We start from the raw sequence: 14,190 nt of genomic DNA, 5'->3' as shown, positions 1-14,190 counted from the left end.
CCAATTAGCGGGGTTGCAAACAAAGGTCCGCTCGGGACAAGGAAGGGGTAATGGAAAATCATCCTTCCTAGGAAAGGCAAAGTCATTCTCATCATGACAAATCATCTTCATGGCAAGACATGCATAGATATCGATCATGTGATTGCCATGGATGATTTCTTACTCATCTAGATCACAACCTATATTTATAGCTACTTGGTGATCAAACCACCAAAGACAATCAATCCAGAGGATGCCTTCCCGGCTCTCACTAGGTTTTGCAAAAAATGGAAACCAGAATCGAAGTCAACCTTATGTAACATAGCCAAAAGAGCATAAAGTTCCACTTTCCTAACAACTCCATCACATTCCCTTCTACCAAAAATGGTTTTACTCATGACTCGGTGTAAGTATCTAAAGATGAGGTTTTGCATATGGGAAGCTTTAGGCCCTCAAGGTTGATCCAATCTGATAATTGAATTCTAAAAATTATTCCAATTAAATCTAGGGCCAAACCTCCGAGAGCCACTAGTAGACAAAACCAAAATAACTGTTGAATTCATTAAATATCCACTAAAATTCTTGATTTATTAATCTAAAGGTAATTTTGCCAATATACTCATCTTCATTCAAATAGTGGACATCTAATGACCTCAAGAATTCAAGTACAATTCGAGGATATATAGGAAGATGTGTGTGCATAATATCATCCCAATATAGAGAACTAATCATCCAATGTATATCATCCCTAATTCCTAAAACATTCAAAACAGTTGGATCCATGTATCATGTACACACAATCCTTCTTGTGACAAGAATATCAAATCTAGCTTTATGATCATTATTTCTAAAAATGATATTAAATTCATTATCGTTACCTTCGTCGCGTGCCCTCCATTTGCCTTTGCCTTTTATGACTTTCTCCTTGCCCTTTTCCTTTAGTGGTTCCTTTTCTCGGCTTGATCCACCACTTCCTTTTTAAAGTTTCTTCAAAAGGTTAGACATGATGTCGAGTTTAGAGAGTGAAAAAGTGTTGTTTAATTAGAGAGGTGAGATCTTGAGAAAATAGATCTTAAGAAGTAAGATCTTAGGGAAGGAGGTTGTAAATCTTGAAGGTAAGAGAGGAGAATTGTTGTTTTAATCTAGATCTAGATGTGATTTATGGAGAAAAATGAGTAAGAGATCTGGATCTAAGAGGTTAAGAAGAAAGGTTGAAGATTAGAAAGGGTTGGAGAAGAACTTTAGCTTAGGGGTGTGGCCGACATGGCCTTGGCACGACCGTGTCTCGTAGACACTGTAACGCCCGAAAATTCTCAAATAAATTTTAGAAATATTCTACAATTTTTCTGAAATTTATGGATATTTTTACAGAATTTTTAGAGTAGCGGAAGTAGCAAAAACAAATAGAAACGTAAAATAGTTTAAGCGGAAATTGAACCCGAGACCTAGCAAACTCTATGTCTTATAGGGTGACTCTAGTAACCAAGTGAACCCAGCAGGGTCGTGCTGAAAGAAAAGGGAATCAATTATATTTATATTTAAGTTGGGTGAATTAACTACTTAATATAAATAGGGAGGTTAAGTGAGGAATTATTTTTAATCCAATTTTTCCTCTCCTCAAACCCTCACCCGCCGACCCCTCTCCCTTCCTCACCTCTCGGCGCCCAAGTCCAAGGAACCTAGGGTTCCGTTCCAAGGGCCATAGGAGCACCTTCCGTCGATGACTTCAGCACGAGAACGTTCCTCTCCGCGAGAAGGGCACGTAGACGTGAGGAGATCAACGAAGAGATCTTCTCCACCGGCAACCTAGCGTTTAGATTTGTAAGAAACTTCGAACAGGAGGTAAAAAACCCCTCACCTGCAGTATAAGTAGATTTTGGTACATTTTATGCATTAGTTTAGTCATATACAGAATTTTTAGTATATAGGGTGTGAATTAGCGCACACCAAGTGTTTGCTTTAATGCCTAGCTCAGTAGAATGCCACCATAGGCATTTCAATAGTTAGATAAATGCAGTAGAAGCATTTTATAGCACATTTAGTCTAGTTACAACTTTTATGGGACTACGGTCCAATGGGTGGGCTCCCACAGTCGCCTCTAGGTTTAGATAACCTAGTTCTAGGTTAAGACAATCTAGTAAAAGCAAGATAGGAATTATTAGCTTATGTTCAGTATTTTACTTTTAGCAGTGGCACTGTACTGAACTAGATGTCCATTGGGTTGGGCTCCCATAGTCGTCCCTAGGTTTAGACAACCTAGTAACTCTACGAGATTCGAAATTTGTAACCCCGGGTTTAGTTAGGGATGTGCGCACAGCAAGTACAGTTGCCGGGCCCATCAGCAGCATGATTATGTATTTTCATCTATTAATGATATATAGTTTTTTTCAAAGCTTCACAATTTAGTTATGTGATTTTAGTTCAGGATTTATATCAGCTTAGCATTTATTTAGATAGATGTTGTATCAGTTTAGTTCTATCTTGTTGATACCAGAAGATATTGCCATGATCAGCTTTTGCTTTCTATATTTTGTATGCCAGAATGCCATGTTTTAGCATGTTCAGCACATTTTTCAAATAGCATATTTTCATAACATAAATTGCATCATATGCATGGTTTTGTGAGGTAGATGGTTTCTTACTAAGCGTAAGCTTACAGATACTTCTTTCCCTTATACTGCAAATAAAGGTAAAGGAAAGATGGACTAGCGGAGGCTGAAGGTCAATGCAGTGAAGATGTGTGTGGATGGGAACTTGGAATAAAGATGTTTGGGATCTAGCAAACCTGCACTTAGTATTTCTGATTCTAGTTACTTTCCTACATTGTAGAATGTTTGGGTAGCATGAATTGTGTAGTATGCATTAAGTTTGATATTAGATAGCACCTTATGAGTAATGTTATGCCTAGTAGTTTGGTTTTATGCTTATAGAGTTGATACATGTGATTTGGGCATGAAACAGTGCTGAAATCAGATTCCTGGTATGAAATCAAAAACTCCAATCGATCAGCCGATCGATTGAAGGCTTCTCGATCGATCAGCTGATCGATTGAGGAGTTTGTACCGTGAACAGTAAGCTCCGAGATCGATCCGCCGATCGATCCGGACGCTTTCTATCGCGAACAGAAAGCCCTGGAATCGATCACTGGATCGATTGGCAATTCTGGATCGATCAGTCGATCAATCCAGAATATCACCCCGCGCACAATAGCGCGCTGAATCGATCAATGGATCGATTAGTCAGGCCGGATCGATCAGTCGATCGATCTAGAATTTTGTCCGTGCACAGTAACACATTGAATCGATCAACGGATCAATCAGATGACTCCAATCGATCAGCCGATCGATTGGAGTGTCTGATTTCAGCTGGAAGGGTCTCATTTCAGTCTTTTGATCAAATCGAAAGTTTGGGTTCCATCCCTCGTGTATGCATGTCAATGGAAAGGTCTTTGAACCTAGTCTTACAGACCGTAATGGTCATTAGCAGAGTAAGATTTTAGTTAGCACAGTTTTCCGCACCTTTTAGTTTAGCACAGCATAATGTAACCCCCGACCTTACAGCCTAGTTAGTAGGAGGTGGGACGTTATAGAGTGGTATCAGAGCAAGTTCCATACTTCCTACACACACATCAGCATTGAACCTGCAGCTTCCAAGTAAGAACATCTCTCACTTTATTTATGTTTCTTGTTTCATGTTTAGAGATAACTAAAGCATGTTTGTTTATGATAGTATTTAACATGATAACAGTAGTTACGCAATTATGATTGTATTAGTTATGTATGTCCTCAATGTCTCTAGAAATGGCACGAGGACGCCCAACTAGAAGGGCACCAGCCAGTGAGCCCCAGCATGGGGCAGGCAGTTCAGTGCCTCCCCCAGACCTTACAGCAGTAGTGGCTCAGTTACAGCAGCAATTAGCTGAACAGCAACAATTAGCTGAACAGCAACAGGCAATCCAGAGCCTAACTTAGCAACTCCAGTAGTGATAGAGGTTCCACCAGTCCAACCTGCAGCACCAGTGGCCCCAGCAGCAAGGACCCAGAGAGAAGCCTATCTGATCCAGTGGCAGAAAGTCAAGCCAGAGAATTTCTCAGGCACCAGTGAACCATGGGATGCTCAAGCCTGGTTCAAAACACTGGAGAGTACGATGGAGCTTCTGGACTGGCCAGAACATGAGAAGGTGAAGTGCGCCTCTTTCTGTCTGACAGGAGACGCACATATGTGGTGGGAGAAAATCAAAGCGAAGCGCCTAGTGAATCAGATGACATGGGCTGACTTCGAAAGGGAGTTCTTCGAGGAGTTCTTCCACATGCGGGTCACAAACCGCCACTACGACGAGTTCACTGAATTTCGTCAGGGCAACCTTTCAGTTGAGGAGGCCGTGAGGAAATTCAATAGACTGGCTCGTCTATGCCCTGAACTAGTCAGCACTGAAAGGGAATGAATCCGGTTGATGCTCAAGATGTTAAGGCCAGAAATAGCAATGAATGTGGCCAGCGGTGTCCGTAGGCCGCAAACTACAGAAGAACTAGTAAGCAGTGCTCTGACCACCGAGCATTACCAAAACAGCATCAAGCAGCAGAAGCAAGCCTTCTCAGAGTCCAAAGGTCAAGGAGGCTCAGGTGCTCAGAAACACCAGGGCCATAGCTCCCACGGTTCTAACTGGAAAGGGAACTCCAGCAACAAACGCAAACCAGGGAGTTACCCAAAAGGAGGACCAGCTAGTAAACAGCCCAGCTATCCCAAGTGTTCCACTTGTGGAAAATTTCACCCAGGAGTTTGTCGCAAGGGGACTCGAGGATGTTTCGAATGTGGCCAGGAAGGGCATATGGCTAAACAATGCCCAAACAAGACCAGCTTTCCTCCACCACAGTCGATTCAGTACGAAGTCAAGCCAGCACAGTTGCATCAGATGCAGGCTGCTTTAGACGGTCCACACATCAGCCAGGGCAGATTAGAAGCCCTCTCAGCCATGACGAATGCGAGAATCTACTCACTCACCAGAGAGGACGTAGCGAATGCCTCTACAGTTGTTACAGGTCAGATTAGTATTTTACAGCAAAGTGCAACTGTCTTATTCGATACTGGGGCAACCCATTCTTATATATCCAGGGCATTCACCGAAAGGTGGACAATACCTTCAGAGGTACTCAGTAGCCAATTTTTGATGACGCTACCTTCGGGAGAGATTATGGCGTCCATGCACTAGCTCCGAGCAGTGCCGATCATCATAGCAGACAGAGAGCTTTTTGGTGATCTGATAATATTAGATATGGTCGACTACGACGTTATCTTGGGAATGGACTTTCTGACGAAGTACGGCGCCTCCATAGAGTGCCGTAAACAGAGAGTTGTATTCCAACCCGAAGCAGGAGTGCAGTTTGGGTTCATCGAAGAACCAAAGAGAAAGGCCAAGAAGTTTCTCTCAGCTCTGAAGGCACAGAAATTACTAGATTCGGGATGTATGGGATTCTTAGCACACGTAGTCAGTACCAGTTAGGATAAGAACCGAAAGATAGAGGAGGTCCGAGTCGTATGTGACTACCCAGCAGTCTTCCCTGAAGAGTTACCAGGCCTAGCACTAGACAGGGAGATTGAATTCGAGATAGAACTCATTCCCGGTACAAATCCTATATCCAAAGCACCCTATCGCATGGCTCCAGCTGAACTGAAGGAACTTCATGAGCAACTAAAGGAGCTGCTTGACAAGGGCTTCATACGTCCTAGTCACTTACCATGGGGAGCGCCTGTATTGTTCGTGAAGAAGAAGGACGGGAGCATGCACTTGTGTATAGATTACAGAGCACTGAACCAAGTCACGATCAAGAACAGGTATCCTCTTCCCAGAATAGATGACATGTTTGATCAGCTAAAGGGAGCAGTAGTGTTCTCCAAAATAGACTTCCGGTCAGGATATCACCAGGTTAGAGTTAAAGAAGGTGATATACCCAAGACAGCCTTCAGAACCAGATACGGACATTATGAGTTCGTAGTCATGCCCTTTGGTGTGACGAATGCTCCAGGTACTTTCATGGACCTTATGAACCGAGTATTCAGGGAATACTTAGATAAGTTTGTCATCGTGTTCATCGATGACATTCTTATCTATTCCAGAACTCAGGAAGAACATGCAGCGCACCTAGAAATAGTATTGCAGACTCTTCAGCAGAACCATTTGTACGCCAAGTTCACGAAATGTGAATTCTGGCTAGATCAGGTAGCCTTTCTGGGTCACATCATCTCCAAGGATGGTGTTATGGTAGACCCCAGCAAGGTAGAGGCTGTGAGTAGCTGGAAAAGACCTAAGAACGCCAGTGAGATCAGAAGCTTCCTAGGACTAGCGGGCTATTACAAAAAATTCATAGAGGACTTCTCCAGGATAGCCTCCCCACTGACAGCTCTTACCAGAAAGAATAGAAATTTTCAATGGACAGAGGACTATGAGAACAGCTTCAGCGAGCTAAAGAGGAGATTGACCAGTGCTCCCATTCTAGCTCTACCAGAAAACACAGATAGCTTTGACATCTATAGTGATGCCTCTAAGTTGGGACTAGGAGCAGTACTGATGCAAAATGGCAAGGTGATCCCCTATGCCTCCAGGCAACTCAAAGACTATGAGAGGAACTATCCTACTCATGATCTTGAGCTTGCAGCAGTCGTGTTCACCCTCAAAATTTGAAGACACTACTTGTATGGAGCTCAGTGTAGAGTGTATATAGATCATCAGAGTTTGAAGTACTTCTTCACTCAGAAGGATCTAAATATGCGACAGCGCAGATGGCTCGAGCTGGTCAAGGACTATGATATAGACATCCTCTACCACCCAGGAAAAGCCAATAAGGTGACAGATGCACTTAGCAGGAAGTCCAGTGCTACCTTACTATTCCTAGCAGCCATGTCACCGCCCCTACAGAGGGAGATCACAGATTTCAGTCTCGAACTTATAGTGGGACAGCTCTCTACTATGACGTTAGAATCCACCTTGCTTGGTGACATCCAGACAGCTCAGGAGCAGGACCCTGAAATTCAGAAAATCAAGCAAGGGTTAGCGGAATCAGAAAGTGGAGTTCAGAGTGTCCGAAAGTGGGGTATTATATTTTGGTGACAGACTATGCGTTCCGGATCAGGAGGAACTACGGAGGAAGATTCTAGACGAGGCTCACGGGACTCCTTATGCGATGCATCCTGGTTCCACCAAAATATACCAAGACCTGAAGAAACGTTTTTAGTGGCCTGGGATGAAAAGAGACGTCGCTAGGTATGTTAGTATTTGTTTGACCTGCCAGAGGGTCAAGGCAAAACATCAGAGACCAGGAGGAGTCCTGCGCCCATTCAGATCCCAAAATGGAAGTGGGAGGATATTTCCATGGATTTCATAGTGGGATTACCCAGAACCACGAATGGTTTTGATGCCATTTGGGTAATAGTCGACAGGTTGAATAAATCAGCCCACTTCTTAGCTATCAGAATAACCTATTCCATGGAGCAGCTAGCTCAGTTGTATCTCAAGGAGATTATCAGACTGCATGGAATCCCATGGACCATTATTTCAGACAGAGATAGCAGATTCACATCACACTTCTGGGAGTGTGTACAGTCAGCCTTGGGCACTAAGTTAAAATTTAGCACAGTTTTCCATCCTCAGACAGATGGTCAGACGGAGCGAGTAAATCAGGTACTCGAAGATATGCTCTGAGCGTGTGCCCTAGACTTCAAAGGAAGTTGGTGCAAGTATCTGAGTTTAGCAGAATTTGCATACAACAACAGTTATCAGGCCACTATCGGTATGGCACCTTACGAGGCTCTCTATGGACGGAGGTGTAGATCTCCAATCTGTTGGTATGAGAGTGGTGAACAGGAAGAGCTAGAACTTCAGACAGATCTAGTGGCAGATACCACATCAGCTATACAGCAGATCCGCCAGAGGATAGAGACAGCTCAGAGCCGCCAGAAAAGCTATGCTGATACATGGCACAGACCCCTAGAGTTTTCAGTTGGGGATACAATATTCCTCAGAGTGGCTCCCATGAAGGGAGTAATGCATTTTGGGAAGAAGGGCAAATTGAGTCCCAGATATGTGGGACCATACCTTATCACCAGAAGAGTTGGCAAGGTAGCATATGAGCTAGAGCTACCCCAGGAGATGTCAGCTATCCACAATGTATTTCATGTCTCTATGCTGAAGAAGCATATCCCAGATGCCACCCAGGTGATTGAGCCCCAGTCGGTACAAGTCCGCGAAGACCTCAGCTATGATAGTCGGCCTATTCAGATAATAGACCGGGTAGTTAAGAAATTACGGAACAAGGAAGTACCATTAGTAAAAGTGCTTTGGCAAAATCACACAGCAGAAGAGACAACTTGGGAGACAGAAGCCAGTATGAGACAGAAGTACCCAGAGTTATTCTAAGTTCGAGGATGAACTTTTTATAAGGTATGGGGGATTGTAACGCCCGAAAATTCTCAAATAAATTTTATAAATATTCTATGATTTTTCTGGAATTTATGGATATTTTTACAGAACTTTTAGAGTAGCGGAAGTAGAAAAAACAAATAGAAACATAAAATAGTTTAAGCGGGAATTGAACCCGAGACCTAGTAAACTCTATGTCTTATAGGGTGACTCTAGTAACCAAGTGAACCCAGCAGGGCCGTGCTGAAAGAAAAGGGAATCAATTATATTTATATTTAAGTTGGGTGAATTAACCACTTAATATAAATAGGGAGGTTAAGTGAGGAATTGTTTTTAACGCAATTTTTCCTCTCCTCAAACCCTCACCCACCGACCCCTCTCCCTTCCTCACCTCTCGGCGCCCAAGTCCAAGGAACCTAGGGTTCCGTTCCAAGGGCCATAGGAGCACCTTTCGGCGATGACTTCAGCACGAGAACGTTCCTCTCCGCGAGAAGGGCACGTAGACGCGAGGAGATGAACGAAGGGATCTTCTCCACCGGCAACCTAGCGTTTATATTTATAAGAAACTTTGAACAGGAGGTAAGAAACCCCTCACCTGCAGTATAAGTAGCTTTTGGTACATTTTATGCATTAGTTTAGTCATATATAGAATTTTCAATATATAGGGTGTGAATTAGCACACACCAAGTGTTTGCTTTAATACCTAGCTCAGTAGAATGCCACCATAGGCAATTCAATAGTTAGATAAATGTAGTAGAAGCATTTTATAGCACATTTAGTCTTGCTACAACTTTTATGGGACTACGGTCCAATGGGTGGGCTCCCACAGTCGCCTCTAGGTTTAGATAACCTAGTTCTAGGTTCAGACAATCTAGTAAAAGCAAGACAGGAATTATTAGCTTATGTTCAGTATTTTACTTTTAGCAGTGGCACTGTACTGGACTAGATGTCCATTGGGTTGGGCTCCCATAGTCATTCCTAGGTTTAGACAACCTAGTAACTCTACTAGATTCAGAATTTGCAATCCCGGGTTTAGTTAGGGATGCGCGCACAGCAAGTACAGTTGTCGGGCCCATCAGCAGCATGATTATGTATTTTCATCTATTTATGATATATAGTTTTTTTCAAAGCTTCACAATTTAGTTATGTGATTTCAGTTCAGGATTTATATCAGCTTAGCATTTATTTAGATAGCTGTTGTATCAGTTTAGTTCTATCTTGTTGATACCAGAAGATATTGCCATGATCAGCTTTTGCTTTCTATATTTTGTATGCCAGAATGCCATGTTTTAGCATGTTCAGCACATTTTTCAAATAGCATATTTTCATAAAATAAATTGCATCGTATGCATAGTTTTGTGAGGTAGATGGTTTCTTACTAAGCGTAAGCTTACAGATACTTCTTTCCCTTATACTGCAGATAAAGGTAAAGTAAATATGGACTAGCGGAGGCTGAAGGTCAATGCAGTGAAGATGTGTGTGGATGGTAACTTGGAATAAAGATGTTTGGGATCTAGCAAACCTGCACTTAGTATTTCTGATTCTAGTTACTTTCCTACATTGTAGAATGTTTGGGTAGCATGAATTGTGTAGTATGCATTAAGTTTGATATTAGATAGCACCTTATGAGTAATGTTATGCCTAGTAGTTTGGTTTTATGCTTATAGAGTTGATACATGTGATTTGGGCACGAAACAGTGTTGAAATCATATTCCTGGTACGAAATCAGAAACCCCAATCGATCAGCCGATCGATTGGAGGTTTCTCGATCGATCAGGTGATCGATTGAGGAGTTTGTACAGCGAACAGTAAGCTCCGGGATCGATCCACTGATCGATCCGGACGCTTTCTGTCACGAACAGAAAGCCCTGGAATCGATCACTGGATCGATTGGCAAGTCTGGATCGATCAGTCGATCAATCTAAAATATCACCCCGCGCACAGTAGCGCGCTGAATCGATCAATGGATCGATTAGTCAGGCCGGATCGATCAGCCGATCGATCCAAAATTTTGTCCGTGCACAGTAGCACGCTGAATCGATCAGATGACTCCAATCGATCAGCCGATCGATTGGAGTGTCTGATTTCAGTTGGAAGGGTCTCATTTCAGTCTTTTGATCAAATTGAAAGTTTGGGTTCCATCCCTAGTGTATGCATGTCAATGGAAAGGTCTTTGAACCTAGTCTTACAGACCGTAATGGTCATTAGCAGAGTAAGATTTTAGTTAGCACAGTTTTCCGCACCTTTTAGTTTAGCACAGCATAATGTAATTGTAACAACCCAATTTTTCTCATTAGGAGTTCTAAAAGTTCTTAAAAATATTTAGAAATATTCTAGTGATTTTTAAAAATTTTTAGAGTATTTTTATGTAATTTTTGGAGGTCATTTGGTATTTTTACTAAACGAAGGAAGTTTCGACAAAAAAATGTCCAAGCCGAGAATTGAACCCACGACCTTTGACTCGGTCAAAACTCGGCTGACCAGGTGGGCAAACAGATTTTTCTATTTAGAAAAGGTAGCGAATTTATTTAAGATAATTAACAGAATATTGGATTATAAAAGGGATAAGTTGATCTTGGATTTGTCTGTTTAGAAAAGGTAGTGAATTTATTTAAGATAGTTAACAGAATATTATAAAAGGGATAAGTTGATATTGGATTTGTCTGTTTAGAAAAGGTAGCGAATTTATTTAAGATAGTTAGCAGAATATTGGATTATAAAAGGGGATAAGTTGATGTTGGATTTGTTTGTTTAGAAAAGGTAGCGAATTTATTTAAGGAGTTAACAGTAATATTAAGTTATAAAAAGGGATAAGTTGATGCTCTGTTTTCCCGTGACTTAAACCATTCTCTCCTTCTCTTCTGCGTACGATGGCGGAGCTCGGGCAGAAAATGAAAGGGAGTTAGGGCATCATCTCCGGCGGTCGGCCAAGGTCCTATAAGCCCTTTTTGTTCGGTTGTGAGTCCAAGAATCAAGGTAAGTGCTTCTCACCTGCAGTAGAAGTAGTTTCGGACCTTTGTTCTTCTTGAATTCAAAGCATAAGAAGCGCTTATAGTGCAGATTTTTAATTTAGCCTATAGTGCATATTTTAATTAAACTTATAATGCAGATTTTTATGTAGAGCTTATATTGCAGATTTTAATTAAGCGCTTATAGTGCAGATTTTTAATTAAGCCTATAGTGCAGATTTTAATTAAGCTTATAATACAGATTTTTATGTAGAGCTTATATTGCAGATTTTAATTAAGCGCTTATAGTGCAAATTTTTAATTAAGCCTATAGTACAGATTTTAATTAAGCTTATAGTGCAGATTTTTATGTAGAGCTTATATTGCATATTTTAATTAAGCGCTTATAGTGCAGATTTTTAATTAAGCCTATAGTACAGATTTTAATTAAGTTTATAGTGCAGATTTTTATGTAGGCTTATAGTGCAGATTTTAATTAAGCTTATAGTGCAGATTTTATGTTTGCATAGTATGCAGAAATAGTGTAGCATAGAATGCTGAATCTTGATTAGTATAGTATGCAGAATTTTGATTAGCATAGTATGCAGATTTTTATTTATGCATTTCAAAGTTAGAATTTGTTTAAACATTTCAGTTTTTAAAGAAGCATTCTTTTATTAGAGGTATTAACAAGTATAAGAAAGATAAAGAAAAGAAAGAAAAAGGCCAAGGCCTTAAGTAGATCCCAAAGTCAAGACTTTAGGGATTTTGGCACACAAGGTGCTCGTTAAAATGCCTTGTGGTATCTCATCTTGTACAGTTGGTACTAGATTAGACATGCCTTTCATTATTTCCTTAAGAACAAATTTTCTTATGGGCACATGGTTTATTACATAGTCCTTTTCTAGAAATCGGTCATTGATGCTAACAATGACCTTCTAATTTTTAAAACTATAAACCTACTTTCATTTCACTAGGATAACCCACAAACAAGTGAATTCCTGTCCAACTTATCATTGTCTCTCTTCTGCATATGTGCTGGACTACCCGAATCTGAATATGCTTCGAAATAGGCTTACGCCTATTCAGCAATTCTATATAAGTAGAGAGTTCTGACTTTAGAAGGTACTATATTCACTCCCGTTTCCAGAGTATATCCTTAAAATGATTTTGATAATATTCTTAATAACTCATCAATCTACTTATTTCCATAAGAGTCCTATACCTTCCTTTTCCTACACCATTCTGTTGGGGTGTACCAGGTGCAGTTAATTGGGATTGAATCCCTTCTTCTGATAAGTGACTTCTAAATTCTCCCAAGAGGTACTTGCCACTACGATCTTACCATAGTGACTTTTACTTTAACATTTCTCTGCATCAGCCTTGTACTCTTTGAACAAATCAAAGTACTTAGTCTTGCGGTACATTAAGTAAATTTATTTGTATCTTGAATAGTTGTCTATAAAATAGACGAAATATTCAATACTACCTCTTGTCTGGATAGTCATAGGATCACACAAATCAGAATGAACCTATTCCTATATATCTTTGGCTCCAAACCCCTTAGACTTAAAAGCTTCTTGGTTATTTTTCCTTCCAAGTAAGACTCACAGGTTGGAAAGATTTCCACTACCAATGAACCCAACAGTTCATCAGCTACCAATGAATCCTACTCAAGTTAATATAACCTAGCCTTAGATGCCAAAGATATTAATGGTTCTTTTCCGAAGGTTGCTTTCTCTTAAAATTAGAAGATGTGCTACTAATTTCCATTTGTTGCATCGTGAGAGTTATTGGATTATAAATTGTCAATCATCATACTAGAATAGATAACTTCCCTATTTTTCTTGATAACAATTTTGTTATCAAAATAGACACAATATCTATTCTATAATAGTTTAGAAACTGAAATCAGGTTTTTTCTAAACTTAGTATGTAAAGACAATTTCTAATAATCCAAATTTTATTCCTTTTAAAGAATAAACCTCTCCCACTGCAACAGCTGCTACTTTTGCAGTAGTGCCCATGTGGACGGTGTTTTAATTTTCATTTAGTTGCCGGGTTTCCTGGAACCCTGCAATGAATTACGGACATGATTAATGGCATTTGTATCCACACTCCAGGTTCTAGTAGATGACACCACTAAATATGTTTCAACTAATGAATTAAATACACCTATATTGTTCTTAGTTCTAAGAAGACAGTCTACCTTAATGTCCAAGTCCTATTTCCAATCATTACAATTGGGATTACTAAGTCTTTCTTATAGTATGACTACTAGGGGATTGACAAACATTTTAAAACCTAAGAATCACAAAAATACTTGGTCAAGATCAACTCCTTAAAAATCCCCATGAATTTTATATACCACGATAGTGTGGACGTATACAAAATCGAAGAGGAGATTTTATTCATTATTTTATTATCTCGTCAACTTTACTTTATGACGAATAAAATTAATAGTTGATCTGTCTTTGATCAAATATTTGGTCAAAAACTTTTGAATTTAAAAAAATATTGATTCCTTAAACAATATTATTTAAATTCACCAACACCTCAAACATCGTGAATTTTGCAAGCCACGTTAGTGTGGACGTATACAAATTCAACATTTGTAAAAGGAGGGTTTTAACCCATTAATTTTATTATCTTGTCAACCTAACTTTTTGACAAATAAAATTAATAGTTGGTATCATTTGGTCACACAAATAATAGCAGTGACTCCGATGGGGAGGATACTATTAGATGTGTCTAAGTGTATACCATTACTTGACACTAAGTCCATTAATAAGATTATGCCCCTTCCGTTGGGGAAGATCACACGCTCTTAATTAACTTCCTATAGTCATC

Source organism: Zingiber officinale, chromosome 4A (assembly GCF_018446385.1).
Source record: "Zingiber officinale cultivar Zhangliang chromosome 4A, Zo_v1.1, whole genome shotgun sequence".
In the NCBI taxonomy this organism is placed as follows: domain Eukaryota; kingdom Viridiplantae; phylum Streptophyta; class Magnoliopsida; order Zingiberales; family Zingiberaceae; genus Zingiber; species Zingiber officinale.
The sequence above is the reverse complement of the archived record's forward strand: the minus strand, read 5'-3'. Positions refer to the sequence as shown.